The sequence below is a fragment of the Neophocaena asiaeorientalis genome, unplaced genomic scaffold (genome assembly GCF_003031525.2).
Source record: "Neophocaena asiaeorientalis asiaeorientalis breed wild unplaced genomic scaffold, Neophocaena_asiaeorientalis_V1.1 scaffold23, whole genome shotgun sequence".
In the NCBI taxonomy this organism is placed as follows: Eukaryota; Metazoa; Chordata; class Mammalia; order Artiodactyla; family Phocoenidae; genus Neophocaena; species Neophocaena asiaeorientalis.
In genome coordinates, this window is record NW_020175047.1 from 2,284,051 (window position 1) to 2,303,838 (window position 19,788).

General features: G+C 41.6%; 1 protein-coding gene and 1 pseudogene across 2 annotated transcripts in view; both read right to left on the bottom strand.

Annotated features, from left to right (window-relative positions):
- The window catches only part of DLG2 (discs large MAGUK scaffold protein 2), a 783,758-nt gene that overhangs the window by 330,986 nt on the left and 432,984 nt on the right, over window positions 1-19,788 (bottom strand). The window lies entirely within an intron of this gene.
- On the bottom strand, window positions 4,602-6,893 carry LOC112412103 (L-lactate dehydrogenase A-like 6A pseudogene; annotated as a pseudogene).

Sequence of the window (19,788 nt, forward strand, 5' to 3'; positions counted from 1 at the left end):
ATTCAGAGTTATGACTCTGTGACTCAATCATGTGGTTAAAATATATATATATTGTTTGGGACTTAGTATGTTTCAGGTCCCATCCCATGTCCCACAGATACCAAGATTATTTAGATACAACCTCTGTTCTTGAGGAGCTCAGGGTCTATAAGATTTCCTACTTTATAGGATTTCATCTCAAAGGCCTAATTGTAGAAAGTTAAAGTTTTCATGCAAAGAACTCAACATGTATCCATACTATTAAGTGCTGATAATAATTGGTATTTCATTTGTTTTTAAACCATGAGTGTTTTTCTTAAATTGTCTTTATTGTTTATTTAAAAAATTTTTTTTTTTTGCGGTACGCGGGCCTCTCACTGTTGTGGCCTCTCCTGTTGTGGAGCACAGGCTCCGGACGCGCAGGCTCAGCGGCCATGGCTCACAGGCCCAGCCACTCCGCGGCATGTGGGATCTTCCCAGACTGGGGCACGAACCTGTGTCTCCTGCATCGGCAGGAGGACTCTCAACCACTGCGCCACCAGGGAAGCCCTATTTATTTTATTTTTATTTTTGGCTGCGTCGGGTCTTAGTTGCGGCGCACGGGCTCTTCGTTGTGGTGCACAGGCTTCTCTCTAGTTGTGGCACGTGGGCTCCAGGGCCTGTGGGCTTTGTAGTTGTGGCGCGTGGGCTCCAGAGTGTGTGGGCTCTGTAGTTTGCGGCACACAGGCTCTAGCTGAGGTGCATGAGCTCAGTAGTTGTGGCATGGAGACTTAGCTGCCCCGCGGCATGTGGGATCTTAGCTCCCTGACCAGGGATCGAACCCGCATCCCCTGCATTGTAAGGTGATTCTTTACCACTGGACCACCAGGGAAGTCCCGGTATTTCATTTTGAGGACTTGTTTTCCTTTTTCCCCCTCCCTCCCTCCCTCCCTCCCTTCCTTCCTTCCCATATCAATGGGGACAGTGTAATAGAGGGGAAAGAGTATGGGTTTTGTCCAGCAGATTTAGGTTTGGAATTTTGGCACTGTTCCTTACCACTGTGTCATCCTGGGCAAGTGACCTGCTCTGAGACTCCATTTTCACATCTACAAAGTGATGATAGGAATATCTACTTCAAAAGAGTTGTAGAATCATATTGGTTGAATAAGATGATACATATAAAAACCTACTCAGTGGGTGGTGGAACTTACTTTTAATATGGAAACCTGGAAAGTATACCTGCTTTGTTTAACATCCTTTTAGAGAGTAAACCAACAGAGGTAGCTTTTTTGGTCTGAACCTTCTGAAGACTCTTTACATAATATTATTATCTATGGCTGTAACCTCTACTCAAGAGTTGTAGGACCAAGACATCTGTGAGGATTCTATGGGTACTAGAGAAATATGAATCCACATAGTCTGAACCATACGAAACTGCCAATATTGACATGACCTACACAAATGGCAATTTCGTATGGTTCAACCTAATACCACTACTGATACCATTAAAAGCACATTTCAGTTTTGTACTTTTTAATGTGAATGTCATATACAGTTTTTAAATTGGGTTCTTTTGCGTTATTTCCCGGTTAAAAATATTTAATGAGTAAAATTCATGTCATTTGTTTTTTAGATTAAGGAAGAAATGGTAGAATAAGTCTGCTTGGTTCTCTTTTCCAGAGTAGTTTTAGAAGGTTCAAATTTTGAGTTTGTGAAAATTTCAGCCTCAGGCATTGGGGGAAGGGACATTAAAATCCATATGTATTGTTGGATGTTAAGGAAAAGAGCAAATCTTTGACTATTTTAAGAGAACAACATTAAGATTGTCAGCTAATGAGCTGAAACTTGTTCTGACTGTGATACATTACTAAGCAAAGATTAGAGGAAATTAGTATAACAGAGGAAGAGAGATCCTTTTTTTTTATCTTTTGCTACATATGTAGCAAAAGTGTGTAGGAGAAGTGTTGAGAGGATATGTGGGAGAAGAATTGTTTAAAATGTTCAAAGGGAACTAAAATGAAGATAGGAAAATGTACGCTGCGGTACGGGTTTCCAAGAGCAGCTACTCAGACAAGTGCTTCCAGTACTTTCATCAACACTAGTAGCTTTTGAACTTCCATCTGTGCTGTCTGCTGGGCTGGGAGTACTCTGTCTGCTCAACAGTCACAGGTGATCCTGTTACCCTGGCCTTGGGAAGCCCAATTCAAATCCTTCTTCTTCTAAGAAATTCTCCCTAGCAAGTAAAGGGAATTTACATCCTCTATCATCAAAACTAAAGCAAAGAAAAGTACTTCTATTTCTTCTAACACTTTCTTCCCAAGTGTTCTGTAAATGGTTTATGCTTGTGTCTAGTAGCAATGTGTGGGCTAGGAAATATATTTATACATCTGACATGGCCTTAAGACCATCTAGTCTACATTTATAGAATGTCTATAACTTGCCAGAGGCTGTGCCATCTACTGGAATCAATAAAAATAAGATTTGGATTTGCTACCAGAGAGATCACAGCCTTATGCTGTGATCTATACCTTTGAAATGTAAAAAGGTACTCATGCTATGAAGGACTCTACCATGTTTCTGAAATTCTTTCCTCATAGGGAGTATTGGGAATCCTTTAATTCTACCACGTGAGAGTCATTGCTCTAGCTTTAAGCTTGTTATACTATTAAAATCTCAATATAGTTGCAATAACACTTCGCAGTTTTCCTGACATTCAACTTCGATGTGAACTGCTGCATCTGATTTCTTTCAAGAAATAGAAGTAGGTTTTCACTGAGGGGGTGACAGAAAGAGCATGAGGACACTAGAATCCTAGGTACACACAGAGAGCAGGGAGGGTTCATGGACCAGAAGTGTGGGAAATGGACCAGAGGTTAGCTTCTGCCTGGCTGGAGCAATGTCACTGGGCTGAGATGGGATGATCACCAGAAAGCCAGTGTTCAGGCTGGCTCACAGAGCTGTGAACACTAGGACTGCTGATGGCACTGTCAAAGAAGGCAGGACCACCTACTACCCGCCTCTGTGTCAGGCAGCATGCTGGGTGTTCTATCCCTGGCACAATTTAAGCCCCATAACAATTCTTTGATGTACGAGTCTGCCCTATTTTGTAGACGAGAAGATTTAGTTCAGGGAGGCTAAGTAATTGTCCAAAGGTCTCAGACCCAGTTAGCAGTAAAGCAGGGTTCAACTATCTCTCAGGTTCCAAAGCCAACATTTTTCCTTCGGTTTGCTCTTTGGGAAATAAAGGCATCTAGTCAACTTTAAAGGCCAAATGCTATTCCAAGGGAAATAGTTTTGAACGAATGACCACTTGAGGACCAGCTTATGACACACCAGATGAAGACAACTTGAATGTGAGAACCAATTTTATTTCCAACAAATACTCTCAATCGGATATCCTCTGCAGGGATACTCTCTCCCAAGCCCTGTGGGTGGTCAGCTGACCTCCTGCTGACTAACTACAATGGAGTGAAATGACACCCTATCACTCTGCCCACCTACTTAGCACAGTGAAGACCTGCAGTAAATGTTTCATAATATGAGAAAATGGAGACTCGATGAGACTGAGTGATTTGTTCAAGATGACTTAGGTGTTATGTGGTAGAAACAGGATTTGAAAACAAACCTGTTAGGTTCACAAACTCCTGCTTTTAGCTAGTGCCTCCTTGAGTTCTGATACATTTTCTGGGGCAACACAAATAAGTCTACATTCATTTCCACAGAAAGGCCTTGCAAATGCTTTAACAACACAACAACAAGGAGCCAGCATTTATCAAATCCTTCCATGTGGCAAATGTGACACTAAACAGACATGCATTATTTTGATTCTTTTCCCTAACAGCTCTATAAGTAGGTACAGTCATCATTTTGTCGATGAGGAAACTGAGAAAGAGAAGTAAATTGCCCAAGTTCACAATTATAAGTCCAGAGTCAGAATCCAGATCCACTTTTTTTCCTTTGTGTATATATCAGTACTTTTATTTATTTATTTATTTTTATTATTATTTTTTTTTGCGGTACGCGGGCCTCTCACTGTTGTGGCCTTTTCCGTTGTGGAGCACAGGCTCCAGATGCGCAGGCTCAGTGGCCATGGCTCACGGGCCCAGCTGCTCCGCGGCATGTGGGATCCTCCCGGACCAGGGCACGAACCCGTGTCCCCTGCATCGGCAGGCGGACTCTCAGCCACTGCGCCACCAGGGAAGCCCAGAACTTTTATTTTTTATCTTGTAGAGGTAGTTATAACTTTTTAAGTAGTATATAAATGAACATAGGTATAAGCCAGCCAGAACAAAATAATTAGTATGTATTTATAAAGGAATTAGATTTTTTTCTTCTTTTCCAGCTTAGAATAAGAATTTCTACAACACAATAATCACCTACATCATAGATTCTTTCAAACCAAATGGCAACTACATATATATATATATAGAAGACAAGTACCGATGCATTAGAGGTACCGAAAACACCTCCTTTGATGAAATCACTTAGGATTGTAAAAAAATAAGTATCATCCGACATCTGGATGTTTAATAAAAGAGTTGGAGGGCTAAATAAATGGGGGAGTCACTCTACCCACTTTCCTGTTTCCAGCTTTTAGGGTTGTAAGTTTATTTGTAGGTTTAACATATACAGTCCCATACCTACTATTTCTTCTTCAAGAACTTCTGGATGGTAGCGTTAAAAAAACTTGAAAGCTTGATCTCCTTCTGAATTTCCCAAGTGTTTCGGCACTATTTTTTTTTTTTTTCAAATGGGCCTCCTTGTCAGGGTTCACCTTTACTTTTATAAGTTCTATAATACTATTCTCTCCCATGGTACAAGGAACACTGAGGAATACTTCTTCATTTATTCCATAGAGGTCCACAATTGGTAGAAACTGGATGGGTCTCAAAATACTCTGTGTTAAAATACCTTGTGCTAAATCAGCTACAGATAGGCCAGTGGTCCAAGAAGTAGTTAACCCTTGAACAACATGGGGTGAGGGAGGAGTTAGGGGCCCTAGCACTCTGTGACGTTTAAAATCCACCTACAACCAACAGTCGGGCCCTCCGACTGTTATATATGTATATATATAATGTATATATACATATATGTATATATACATGTATATATACATGTATATATATATATATATATATATATATATATATACACATATATATATATGTGCACCCAACATGTATATATATATATATATATATATATATATATATACACATACATATATATGTGGTTCCACCGCGTCCTTGGTTTTGTATCCAGGAATTCAACCAATCCTGTGTAGATAGTGTAGTACCGTAGTATTTACTGTAGAAAAAAATCCGCATATAAGTAGACTGGCAAAGTTTAAACCTGGGGGCTTCCCTGGTGGCACAGTGGTTAAGAATCTGCCTGCCAATGCAGGGGACACGGGTTTGAGCCCTGGCCTGGGAAGATCCCACATGCCATGGAGCAACTAAGCCCATGCGCCACAACTACTGAGCCTGTGCTCGAGAGCCCGCGAGCTGCAACTACGGAGCCCGTGGGCCACAACTACTGAGTCCACGTGCCACAACTACTGAAGCCCATATGCCTAGAGTTCGTGCTCTGCAACAAGAGAAGCCACCGCAATGAGAAGCCTGCTCACCACAACGAAGAGTAGCTCCCGCTCGCCACAACTAGAGAAAGCGCGCACACAGCAATGAATACCCAAAGCAGCCAAAAAAAAAAAAAAAAAAAAGTGACTGTTTTAAAGAGGGTGTAGTCAACAATGTCAGTTACTTCTAAGGGGAGAAGACAAAAAATTGGAGGCTAAAAACGTTCATTAGATTTATTCATTAAGAAAGTCACGAATGATCTTAACGAGAACAGTTTAACTGGAGTTATGAATATAGAAGATGCATTGCAATAGCTTGAGTCAAGAATGGTAGGTGAAGAGAGGACACAGAAAATTTTTTAAAAAAGTTTAAACCCGTGTTGTTCAAGCGTCACCTGTATTGCCTTTCATTTCAATAGCCTCACAGGCATTAGCTATCACTTCTTTGCAGATATTTTTCCACTGCACATGATCTTTATCAGCTCCTAAATCTGGGTTCAGATTCTTCAAAGCAATCAGCAATGTTAACTCCACACAGAAACACTTGAGTCTCCAAGCTTCCAAGGATCCACCCATGACAGCTTTCAGGGTGGATATCAAGCTTCTGCCCATCAAGGGAGGGAAATGGGGAGTGTCCAGATTATAGCCACTTCCAATAACACAGTTTGGGAAATTCATTCAACTTCCAAGCTACGTAAGATAGCCACTGGATTAGAAACAATAATCATTTTGCCACAGGGACTGGATTGGATAATATGGGAAATCATTAAAGATAGTCACATTCCAGTGGATTAAATTAAGGTATATTTCTCCTTTTTCCTGGTGTGCATCTGCTGTGATAATCACTAAATTGGAGATTGCAGTGACAAGATAATCTTTGCTGGAAACAATATTTGGCATTTTCATAAAAGGACTGCCAAGTTCAAGATCTAGTGCCTCACCCTTCAATTTGCCTTCATCAGCATCCACAAAGGCAAGTTCACCATTCAAGCCTTCTAAAAAATGGTGATAGCACGGGCCATGCCAACTGATCCACTTCCTGTAGTGGAGACCTCATTGTGAAGAATGACCTTCTTGGAAGTGAAATTCATCATAAATTCACAGGCGACAGGGACGAAGGGCCAGCAGAATGCCTGTCGCCTGCAGGGGACACTAAGCCACCCCCAAGTGAAGAAAAACTCCCGCACTGCCTGCTCTCCAGCTGACCCTTGGGGCTCCCTGGGCCCAGTTCCTGTCTGCTCATGCAAGAGGTGGAGGAAGAGATTGGAGGAAGCCTCTGAAGGTTTACCATGCCCCTCATCTTGTTACTGAGCAAGGTCACGCCCACCACGCAGGGGCCTCCAGAAATGACTTCCCCCATGTGCTCAGACTAAGGCAGTCAAGGAGCTTCTTCTCTAGCATGTGGATCCTGGAGTGACCCTTTTACAGACCCGTGTTGGCTTCCATATTTGACATGCATAATAAACCAACCCAGGTCCCTGGAATTATTTATTTTCTATTTTTTAGTGTGGATACTAAGTCATATCCACACTTTCTGACTCCAGAGCCAACAAGCTTAAGCATCACTATAGCTAATCCCATCTCCCTTGATCTCACCCTCTTCAGGACATCCTAATTTCTCTTTCACCCTCTAATATATCTTGTACTCTAATCCTAGTCTGTTGCTTCTTGATTCCTTTATAAAAATGCAGCAACTAGAATGGAACGTATAACCCTAGGAAGGGTCTAACCAGTGTGAAGGCCAGAAGCTTGTCCCCTTTCTAGGTACCAGTACCGTATTTCTGTAAATAGGTTCCAGGTAAATATTTTGACATCATCATCAGATGGCTACTTTGGGGTCACCTAAAACCACAAGATCTTTTGCTAAGGAGATGCTGCTGTATGTCTCCATTCTAAATTGGTGCAATTAATTTTGGGAACTGTATTCTCCCAGACTGTATTCCTTAGTACGGGATTTTGTATGTGTGGTAAACCTAAGCAGCCAACAGGTATTTATAGGGTCTGTGCCAGTAGTTTGGTTTCTTATGGCTACTTATTAGATTAATACCTCTTGAACCTCAGTTGTTGTTTTTTTTTTTTCCATTGGAAAATGGGAAAAGAATATATTCCCTGCTAATGTCGTGGGAGGTTCAAATGAGATAATGCACAAAATGTAAGGTGATGTTATCATCACGGATAATCTAGGTTTTAATACCACACCAGAAAGGTAATTATAACCGCTAAACCCGTAATCACAGAAACTGTAGCCCACAGGTCCTTTAACTATCCCAAACATAAGATCATCTATCCAGATTTTAACAAGGAAAACATTTTTACTATTCTTTTTTTCCCCATTTAAAGATGTTCCAAGTTGGCTTTCATTGCCCTCTAGTGGTTGTTATATGGAAGACATAACTCATTTTTACATTTTTATTTTTTAAGATGTCAGGCAGTCGTAAAACATTCTTCAAATACTTTTAGGTTACATACATTCCTGTCAGTTGTAATCCTTAAAGAGTCAACCTACAGGCACAGCTTCTAACATCCTGCCCAGCACAATATAGGTATACAGTATCATGTATTATTTTAGTAGGTCTTCACTTAGGATCTACTGACTTAAAATAATTAACTTTATTTATTCATTCATTAAATATTTGTAAGATATCTATTATGTGTCAGGCAAACAAGATAGACGTTGTCCTGGCTTACAATCTAGTGAGAAAATGGAGTATTAAATATGTCGGTACAAATTAGTGTGGTAAATGTTGTGATAGGGAAAGTACTGGGTATATGAGTCTATTAAGAGGGGTACCTAACCTGGGGGCATCTCTGTGTGTGTTGAGAGGGTGGGGTGGGATTCATGAAAGAGGGCGTTTAGAGAGTGTAACAAGTGGCCTGAGATCTAAAGGATGAATTGAAGAGACTTATTCAGGAGAAGGGGCTGGGGAGGGGAGAGTGTTTGACGGATTAAATGTAGGTAGATGATGGGAAGAAGGGAGCTTTAGAGATGAGGCTGGACAAGGTAAAAAAAGCTGTATTAAGGAATTTTAACTTTTTTCTGGTGATTAAATTATAACTAACAGACTGAAAAAGCATGAATGCGTGCCTTCAATTTTTTTTAACCTGCTATTTTTTGATTTTGTTTTGAATTTTATTTTATTTATTTTTTATACAGCAGGTTCTTATTAGTTATCCATTTTATGCACATCAGGGTATACATGTCAATCCCAATTGCCCGATTCATCACTCCACCACCCTCACCTCCCTGCCGCTTCCCCCCTTGGTGTCCATACGTTTGTTCTCTACATCTGTGTCTCAATTTCTGTCCTGCAAACCGGTTCATCTGTACCATTTTTCTAGGTTCCACATGTATGCATAAATATACGACATTTGTTTTTCTCTTTCTGACTTACTTCACTCTGCATGACAGTCTCTAGATCCATCCATGTCTCTACAAATGACCCAATTTCGTTCCTTTTTATGGCTGAGTAATATTCCATTGTATATATGTACCACATATTCTTATTTATTTATTTATTTTTGGCTGTGTTGGGTGTTCGCTTCTGTGCATGGGCTTTCTCTAGTTGCGGTGAGAAGGGGCCACTCTTCATCACGGTGCACGGTGTACCGCATCTTCTTTATCCATTCGTCTGTCGATGGGCATATAGGTTGCTTCCATGACCTGGCTATTGTACATAGTGCTGCAATGAACATTGGGGTGCATGATCTTTGTCTGGTTTTGGTATCAGGGTGATGGTGGCCTCATACAATGAGTTTGGGAGTGCTCCTTCCTTTGCAATTGTTTGGACGAGTTTGAGAAGGATGGGTGGTAGCTCTTCTCTAAATGTTTGATAGAATTCACCTGTGAAGCCATCTGGTCCTGGACTTTTGTTTGTTGGAAGATTTTACATCACAGTTTCAATTTCAGTGTTTGTGATTGGTCTGTTCATATATTTTATTTCTTCCTAGTTCAGTCTTGGAAGGTTATACCTTTCTAAGAATTTGTCCACTTATTCCAGGTTGTCCGTTTTATTGGCATAGAGCTGCTTGTATTAGTCTCTTAGGATGCTTTGTATTTCTGCGGTGTCTGTTGTAACTTCTCCTTTTTCATTTCCAATTTTATTGATTTGAGTCCTCTCCCTCTTGATGAGTCTGGCTAATGGTTTATCAATTTTGTTTATCTTCAAAAAGAACTAGTTTTTAGTTTTATTGATTTTTGCTATTGTTTTCTTTGCTTCTATTTCGTTTCTTTCTGCTCTGAGCTTTATGATTTCTTTCCTTCTACTAACTTTGGGTTTTGTTTGTTCTTCTTTCTCTAGTTCCTTTAGGTGTAACATTAGATTGTTTATTTGAGATTTTTCTTGTTTCTTGAGGTACACTTGAATAGCTATAAGGTTCCCTTTTAGAACTGCTTTTGCTGCATCCCATAGGTTTTGGATCGTCGTGTTTTCGTTGTCATTTGTCTCTAGGTATTTTTTGATTTCCTCTTTGATTTCTTCAGTGATCTCTTGGTTGTTTAGTAACATATTGTTTAGCCTCCATGTGTTTGTGTTTTTTACGTGTTTTTCCCTGTAATTCATTTCTGATCTCATAGTGTTGTGGTCAGAAAAGATGCCTGATAAGATTTCAGTTTTCTTAAATTTACTGAGGCTTGATTTGTGGCCCAAGATGTGATCTATCCTGGAGAATATTCCGTGCACACTTGAGAAGCAAGTGTAATCTGTTTTTGGATGGAATGTCCTTTAAATATAAATTAAATCTATCTGGTCTGTTGTGCCATTTAAAGCTTGTGTTTCCTTATTAATTTTCTGTTTGCATGATCTGTCCATTGCTGTATATGAGGTATTAAAGTCCCCCACTATTATTGTGTTACTGTTGATTTCCAGTGGATCATCTTCACTTTTGTTATTCTAAATTCTTTTTCTGGAAGGTTGCCTGTCTCCACTTCATTTAGTTGTTTTTCTGGGGTTTTATCTTGTTCCTTCATCTGGTACATAGCCCTCTGCCTTTTCATCTTGTCTATCTTTCTGTGAATGTGGTTTTTGTTCCACAGGCTGCAGGGTTGTAGTTCTTCTTGCTTCTGCTGTCTGACCTCTGGTGGATGAGGCTATTTAAGAGGCTTGTGCAAGTTTCCTGATCCATGCCTTCAATTTTTATTTTAGTTTTAAGAAACATTTTATTATTTAAAGGGAAATCTTTAGTTATTAGTCATAAATTGTTTGAAACCTTTAGTGCCTCTTTTTATCATCCAAACTTTGTCAAACACATATGTTCCTAAAATGTTGGAGCTGGAAGGGACTTCAGACATCACGAATTTCCCTCCTTTCACTTCACAGAGCTTTGAGGGAGTGGGTGGTCAGGTCAGGAATTGGTCAGGTTGCATCGTGTGGCTACCCCTGGGAACTGTTTGCTTTTCCCACCATAGTCCCATGTTCAAATTCCTTAGCCCGGGTCAGAGGCTTGACGAGTCTCCTGTTATCTCCTGTCTTGTTGACTCAGATTGTTCAGAATTCCTGAGCACCCTAAGCTTCTCACTTCTGCATCAGACTTCATGCTCTTCGTTTGTGGCCTAATGAAAAGATGGTTTATCTTTGACTTGTGGGGAGGATCTGGGAGGTCTTCTCATTTCTGAGGATAGCATGAATCCTCCCCAGATCACTGGGTCAGGTTTAGCCTCTTCTCTTGAACTCCACTGTCTCTCTGTACTTTTCTTATGGCATAACTCTGTGTGGACCGACTCACTTCTTCTAGACTACATGCATTCCTGAGGACATGACACATGGCTTAGTCATCACTACATCCTGCATAGCAAGGGAATGCAGGCCCTGAAAACCTCTATCAAGTATGTTGTAGACAGGGATGGGTAGATAAATGAACAGAGTGGGATATCCTACTTCCTAACAGAAGATTTAAGTAAATGTTGGTAAGGGAATGAAAAATATATTACCTTAATAGCTCGTTAGCAGATTTTTTTCTCAGGGGAAAAAAGAAGTTTAGAAAATGCAATGATGAGCTACCTGAGGTGAAATGAGAGTCTCTTACAAGCAAGGAAAAATAAATAGCTGTATTTTTAATGAGAAATGACCATGAATCAGAAGGTAATAAGAGATTAGAGAAGAGAGGTCAGGAAGGGGGGAAAAAGAGAAATCTGGGCAGCATGGGAGAATGCCCAAAGGACTTTACACCAGAGATATCTGATGCCCGTTTTAAAATGCTTCATGTTTGATGTGAACTCACTGCCATCTTTTTGAACTTAGTGGTACTGTCTACTACACAAAGGAGATGTTGTTTATGCTACAGCATGCCATTTATGCTTGATACAGAAAGTGTGCTTTTCTGTGAGGTTTGCAATTCTGGGACAACTACCTCATATCCATATATGCTGAACATGGAGGCAGATTAAAGAAATGAAAGAAGAATGTAGTTTCCACTCTCCTGAATTCTATCACAAATCTGTGAGTAGAATAATAAAAATACATGAAAAAAAAGGTCATAATTTAGTGCAGTTTCTGTTGCACACAAAACACAAGAGATATAGGCAATAAATGGTTTTGTAGTTTGGATCACAACATCATTTTCAGCATGGTCCATCAGGCACTGTTCCCTCCAGGGTAGATTTTGAACAGAGAAATAACAAGCAATTAAATTATATGGAAGATTAACTAGGCCCTTCACTGACCCCTCTTTTTCTTTCCTTCAAGCAAGAGAATCATCGATCAGTCTATGTTCAGGAAGGAGCAACATTTTTCATTTTGAGCTTTTCTCAAGCAATCTTAGCTCTTAGGGCTCCTGGCTGATTCTTAGCTCTGTAACTTAAAAAAAAAATGGGACTCTCATAATATAAAAAAATAGAAAAAAAAGGCAACGAAGCGAAAAATTTTTCTTTCAGATCTTAATTTACTGTTTATTCTCTGAATTATATTTTAAAAGTCTAGCGTTAGGATGACAACCAGTTTTAATCCAAATACAATCCACAGTACAAAAACTCGGCAGACAGGCCAGACACCACTGTATAGTTAGTTCTATGCAAAATCTATTACTGCCATCTTGTGGATTCTCAGGGAATAACGCCAGTTGCAATATTCTGTTTATTCTGTCTTGGAGTACTAAGTTCGTATGGCACAGTATATGAAAATAACTGGGAGAATGTATAAGAAAAGAGCAGCTAAATACCCAATTTTCCATTTAATTTTATCACTTTGAAGGCAGTATTTAACTTCTCTGGCTTTCAGAGTGATTTGTCTTGTCTTTTGAGGCTCTCAGGACGAGAGAGTGGATGTTCCCAATGAGAGGAATCCCTGGAGGTCATTTCTCCAGGAGCAGATACTTATGTAAACCTGGGGACTGAAGAAGGGGGTATTTTCTTTTTTTATTGGCTTGCTGATGTGCAGGTGGGTCCTGACATTCCAAAAGCACAGCAAATATACAGTATAGAAAGAGCTTCTTCCAGAAAAAAAAAAAAAATGCTACTCCTGGGATACCATCCGCCGATCCACACTTCAGTCATTCTCTTGTAAGCTTTGCATCTTGGCTTTCTCATTCTCAAAAAACACTTCAACTGGAAAACTGAGGTAATATGTTGGATCATGGATAGCATAGGCAACTTAAAAAAAATCATCTGAGCCTTTCCAGGAAAATTTTGGAATAAACCTTTAAAGGCTTTCCCTTCCGCTTAGGGAAGACTTCTTCAGGTTCTTTCATTTGCTAATTTATTCACCACTTACAAACACCTCTGAGTGCCTAGCACTGGGTTAGGCCCTGGGAGGCAGTTATAATCCAGCCACACCTCTGTCCTCAAGGAACTCACAATCTGTTGGGGAAAATATTCATGAAAACAATCCAAGATCAAAAGGAGAACACAGGATGTCATTGAAGAGCTGTGGAGATACAAGGGTTGGGAGGAGGTGGGAGGCCTGCTCTCCCTGTATCTGAGTCCTACCTAAGGGCCTTCTATAGGCCCTTTCATTCAGCTTCCTCCATATTCAATAAATTTCTCCCTCCTCTGAACTCTTGAAGCTCTTAATTGGAATAACTAGTTCACCTGGTGACCATCTCAGGCACCTTGCCTGGTTAGTTTTCACCAGACCAGTCTCTATCCCACTTCCTTACTTGCAATTTGATCTTAATAATTAAAATGTCATTTAGAAATGATAATCAGGCTATGGCTTCAAATATAATCCTCATTCTTTCCTTTCTGATGTATATATATATCAGAATATATAATATTTATATATATAATTAAAAGCATGCTCTAAGCATCTACTATATGTGTTAGAAATTTTGGTTTTAGCAATTCTCAGCCTTCCGTTTTTTAATTTTTTAATTTTAAAAATTTTTTTGCGGTACACGGGCCTCTCACTGTTGTGGCCTCTCCCCTTGCGGAGCACAGGCTCCAGACGCGCAGGCTCAGCGGCCATGGCTCACGGGCCCAGCCGCTCCGCAGCATGTGGGATCTTCCCGGACCGGGGCACGAACCCGTGTCCCCTGCATCGGCAGGCGGGCTCTCAACCACTGCGCCACCAGGGAAGCCCAGCATTCAGTTTTTAGGCATAATTTCAGAGCATGAATGCTCTGAAGGGGTTGCCCCTCCTCCAAAATGGGAATTTTCATGGGGATAATGTGAGATAGGATTTTCTGCAGGTAAACAGTTTTTATCATGTGGACCTGTTGTAGCGTCTGTCTGGTTTTATTCCTTTCTCCAGCCCAAGAGTGTCTTCATTTCCCCCGTATACTTATCCAAGTTCCTTATGCCCCTTAATATGGTCTTACTTAAGGATCTGTCTTCATGTTCCTTGCTCTGATCTCCCTGGAGGGCGAAGATCCTGCTATTTAACTCTTTATTCCTAAAAATGGGCATGTCATGATCTTTATATGGGTCTCAGAGGGGTCCTATCCCTGTGCTGCATGTGCCTCTCCTTTCCCTTCCAGCACCCTGCGTGAGTCAGCTGGGTCCCCTGATCTACACGCTAGCTTGGGGGTTAGTGATTTGACCTATGATTTCCTCTGCTTCAAGTAGTGCAGTTGCTCCGAACCTGGGCAGAAGTTAGGAGGAAGAGCAAGGGCCAAAGCCTCCCTTGGGAATTTGGGGTGGTAGAAAGAGAAGTAGCTTGTACCCGGGCAGAATGCGGCTGATGGGGTGCTCACTGACTCTCTTCATTTGTCAGTCATTGAGGATGGTCATTGTATGTGGTGAAGTGAATTGTGGTGGTCGTGGGAGTGGTGCTCATGAAGATTGGAAACAAGACAAGGTGATACTTGATATCAAGGAACTTATTATTATTACTTTTTTGCGGTACGCGGGCCTCTCACTGTTGTGGCCTCTCCCGTTGCGGAGCACAGGCTCTGGATGCGCAGGCTCAGCGGCCATGGCTCACGGGCCCAGCCGCTCCGCGGCATGTGGGATCTTCCCGGACCGGGGCACGAACCCGTGTCCCCTGCATCGGCAGGCGGACTCTCAACCACTGCGCCACCAGGGAAGCCCCGGAACTTATTATTATTGTTATAAAATAACAAAATAGCAGGGTGAGAAGACTAAAGTAATGTGATTGTTCTTTTCTATCACATTGGTCATGCATTATAACCATGTTCATGTCCTATTTCTCCACTAGGTTATAACCCCGTGAGGGTGGGATCAATGTCTTATTCGTCTCTCTCTTCCCTAGAGCACCTAGCATACTACTTGATAGTCATGCTGTCATTATTGAGCACCCACGACGTGCCAGGCCCTGTTCATGCTCTGGGAACGTAGCAATAAATAAAATGGATCAATAGGAGATATTTAATAAATCAAAGAATTAAAAAATAAGAATTGCAGTCATGTACGTGAAGTATTTTCCACCTCTTCTCCTCCCTCCCTCTTTCTCTAAATAAATAAATCAATAATTGATAAATAAAACACTAGTTTTCCCCCTCTAGTGGATCATTTCCACCAACATATAAACATTGTTCTATCGATAAAACCAACCAAACTCTACCCTCTAGTGGCCATCCTATCTCATTCCCCTTTTTAGCAAAACTCAAAGGAGATATCTGTACTCATTGTCATTAATTTCTCTCCTTTCATTATCTTAGAAATTCACTTTATACAGATCTCACCCCATTACACTACAGAAACTGCTTTTTCATTTGATCAGTAAGTTCCATGTTATTAAATTCAGCAGTTAATTTTCAGTTCCCATCTTACAGGACTTACGAACATTTAAAGCAGTTGATGCCACTCTCTGGAAATACTTTCTCTTTTTAGCTCCCGGGGTCCTACTTGCTTTCCTCCTACCTTACTGGTTGCTTCTCTTAGTTCCCTTTGTTGGTTCTTCCTCTTCTCTCTGAGAAGGACCTTGACGCACTCCAGGGCTCAGTCTGTCTGCCTTTGTTGCCTGTTTCACCTGTAGGAGCATCCCTGTCTCAACTAATAGTGTCTCTGCTTATCTGATTTTCAGGTAGAAAACCTTGGAGTCATCCTTCACCTCTTCCTTTCTCTTTTACCCCACATCCAATCTTTTAGGAAATCTGTTAACTGCCCCTCCTAAACATATCCAGAACCATCCCTCGCTCCCTCCATTTCCACCACAGCTGTCCCATCCTTCATATTCTCTAATGCAGATTATCCAGGTAGATTCCTAGCTTGCCTCCTGCTTCCAGCTTTGTCCCTTGATAGTGTCTTGTCAACACTGCGGCCAGAGTGATGCTCTTACAATGTAAGTGAAATCATGTCCTATCACTCTGCTTATAATCCTCCCTTGGCTCTTCCTTCTCTCAGAGGAAAGCAAAGCTCTGACAGAGGCCTACGAGGCTGTGCTGTCTGTGACCCACCCATCACTTCTCTGTCCTCACCTCCCACTTCCCTCCTCTCCCTCAAATACACAAGGCACGCACCTGACTCAGAGCTCTTCCCTCTGGAACTACCTCAGAGCTCTGCATGGCCCACTTTCCTTTCCTTTACTCTTTGCTAAAATGTCACCTTCTCAGTGAGATCTACACTGACCACCTTATTTAAATGTTCAACTCCTCTCCTAGCACCTCAAATTTACATTGCATTACTCTACTGGTTTTTCATCACCCTGTCACCTCCTAATAAATTATATAACTTCATTATCCATTCCTTAAAAAATATATATTGTTTTTCCCACTAGAATGTAAGCACCATGAAGCAGCAGTTCTTATTCTTTTTTTCGCTCTTATATTCCTAGTGCCTTGCATATAATGGCTGCTGTAAAAACTGTTGTTGCATGAATGGATAAATGAATGGTTAGTACTCATTAGGCACTGTGCCAATGGCTTATATATACTATTTTATTTAATGCTCACAATAAGGCTGATAAGTGTCATCATCCCCAATTAACAGATAAGGAAATTAGTGTCCTAAGAGATTAACCTTATCAAACTCACAAAGCTGGGAAGTAGTGGATTTGAGATTTGAATTCAAGCCTGCCTGATTTTCAAGGTCATCCTTTCTCAACTCCGTCTTGTGCAAATGGCTGTACGTCAGTGAATATGTGCCTGTTCTCATTTTTATGTGTTTACTTTGGTCTTAATTGTGCCCTGCTCTCCCATCTACAGCTTGCCACTTCCAAGCCATGGTTACCTGTTTAAGAACCATGCATAGCTGCTCACACCCCAAAACAATGAGAAGGAAAGGCTTTTCCTGTTTTTCCATGCCCAGCCCCCTTCCAAACACCCACTGGAAGAGCTCACACCCAGCCTCTGTGCCTTTGCCTATACTGTTCGTTCCAACTGAAATGCCTGCTTCCTTAATTCATGGTAACAAATGTTCTTGAGCAGCCTGCGGTTTTGGGCACTGGGGCCATAGTCCCTGCCCTGAAGAAGTTCTTGGGATCTGTTTGGAAGAAAGCGACATGAGAATAAATAATTTACCTACTCTGTGCTATAGGGACTTCATTAGCGGAAGAACCACGGTACAGTGGGGCACCAACACCTTTAGGACCTATGCCTGTTTATGGTAGAGGAAGGCGAGAGAGGGAAAGCTCTGAAAGGAGGAGCTTGCCCAGGAAATCCTGTCCTTGAATCCCTTCCCATCTGCCTAACTGCAGGCCCCTCTGCCATAGTCCTCCATGAGCGTCCTCTTTGTAGAGTTGATTCTGCACTTCTTTTAGGGTGGGTCACACGAATCGTTACATAACCACTTTCTAAAGCTGTGAAGTAGGGACGCATGTGTATGTGTGTGTGCATGCATGTGTGTACTCATGCTCGTGTATGTTCTGTACAACCCTAGGCCCATAGAAGGCCATGCATGAGTGCATCTTATTTGGCAGAAAAGTAAATAGAATTCTCTCCCTTCTGCCTTTAGAGCTTTTCAACATAGAAAATTATGATGAGGAGATGATATCAAGTAGAGCAAGTCGGGGTAGGAAGAATGTGGCCTGGGCATTGCAGTGGAAACCCTCAGCTTAACTACAGCTAGGATTGCTTGTAATTGGAAATAGATGGTTTTCTCTTCAAATGACTAATTCCTCTTTGTCTTCAAAATACAACCCACTATTAATTTTCCTGGAAATCTTTCCTGGATTCTCCGAAGAGACTAATTCAGCAGGCCTCTCGTGGTCAATCCTGGAGAAATGACTTTGAATTTAGTGTGAGAAGGGAGAAGGGGTAAGAGATGTACTGTGCACTGCCTAGGAGGGAAGTACTTCACCCGTTCTGATTTCTATTACCCTACAGGGTAAAATTCTGAGACTCAGACAATTTAACTAACTTGATCCAGGCCACAGTTAGTAAAAGGTGATGCTAGGGCTGGACCCTAGGTCTGCCTGACTTCTAAGTTAGTTATTTTTTTCACCTTCCACACCAGCCTTACAAATTCTACCAACTCTAATCGTGCTATTTCCCTGTGTGATACTGTGATTTATTATAAGAAATATACATTTGGTCTTTGTTCCTGTTTCTGGCACAGAGCTCCTAAAACCCTTGGAATTTTCCAAAGTGAGGGCAGAGAGACAAAGGTGTCTTTTGTTATGTTAATGAGGTGACTTTAGGAGTCCACCTAAGGGCGGGGGCTGGTTGCCAGGAGAACCAACCCTGCTGGAACTTTCAGTCCTACCCCCCAAGTCCTCCTGGGAGAGGAGAGGAACTAGAGGATGAGTTAATCACCCACGGCTGGAGATACAGTCAATTATGCCTACGTAATGGGGCCTCCATGAAAAGTTAAAAAGAGAGGGTTTGGAGAGTTCAGGGTGGTTGAACATGTGGGGAGTGCTGTGCCTGGAGAGGGCATGGAAGCTCTGCATGTTTCCCCACGCCTTGCCCCGTGCATCTCTTCCATCTGGCTTTCCCTGCGCTATAGCCTTTTATAATAAACTGGCGATCTAGTCAGTAAAATGTTTCTCTGAGTTCAGTGAGCCGTTCTAGCAAATTAACTGAACCCAAGGAAGGGGTCGTTGGAATCTTCAATCTACAGGTGAGCCATCAGATGGTCAGAAACACAGGTGACGACCTGGACTTGCAACTTGCTTCTGAAGTAGTAGAGTGGGGTTGGTGTAAAAAAATTGCTTGTGGCGTGGGGAACGCCCGCTCCCACCCATACACATATCTGCAGGTGGAAATCGGTGACCAGAACCTTTACCCTGCTTAAAACCTTTCCACAGTTTTCTGCTGCCCTTTAATCTTCATTCCCTTTTAAGGCCTTAGAAGGTGTATGAGGGGCCTCCTTCCTCTCTAATCTCACCTCTCTTTAAATTCCCTCTCACTCTCTATATCCGACCCACCTTACACACAGTGCGCTTTCCCTGGCTTCTGGGCCAGTGGACAGGCTGATCTCCGGCTTCACTTTTCCTTCCTTGCCCAGCCCGCCTGGTCTGGCTATCCTTTCTACATCTTTCAAGGCTGAGGTAAGATATCACTTCTTCAGAGACATCTTTCTGGTCCCCTGGTCTAGGCGAGGTCCCCCGTGTGCGCTCCCCAGCACCTGTGGCTCCCCTTTGGTAGCACATTTAGAACTCAAATTTGCAAACTCCACGAGGGTAAGAATGGGGCCTATCATATTCACCACTGTACCTCTAACCCATGACGCTGTGTCTTGTCCAGGGTAGGACTACATATATTTTCCTTATATGTTTTCTCTATAATTTTCTCTGTTTTTTCTTTCCCAACCAAAGTAAGAATAATCGAACTGGACACCATGCTCCATCTGATTTGATCCTCATTCTTCTCAAAGACCAAAATGTGGATTCACTACAAAAAGAACGGATGATTTATTTCTTCATTTATTGGAAGGTGTCTGTAGCTCTTTAATAGAGCAATAGGGACTTTTTAAGACAAGGTAC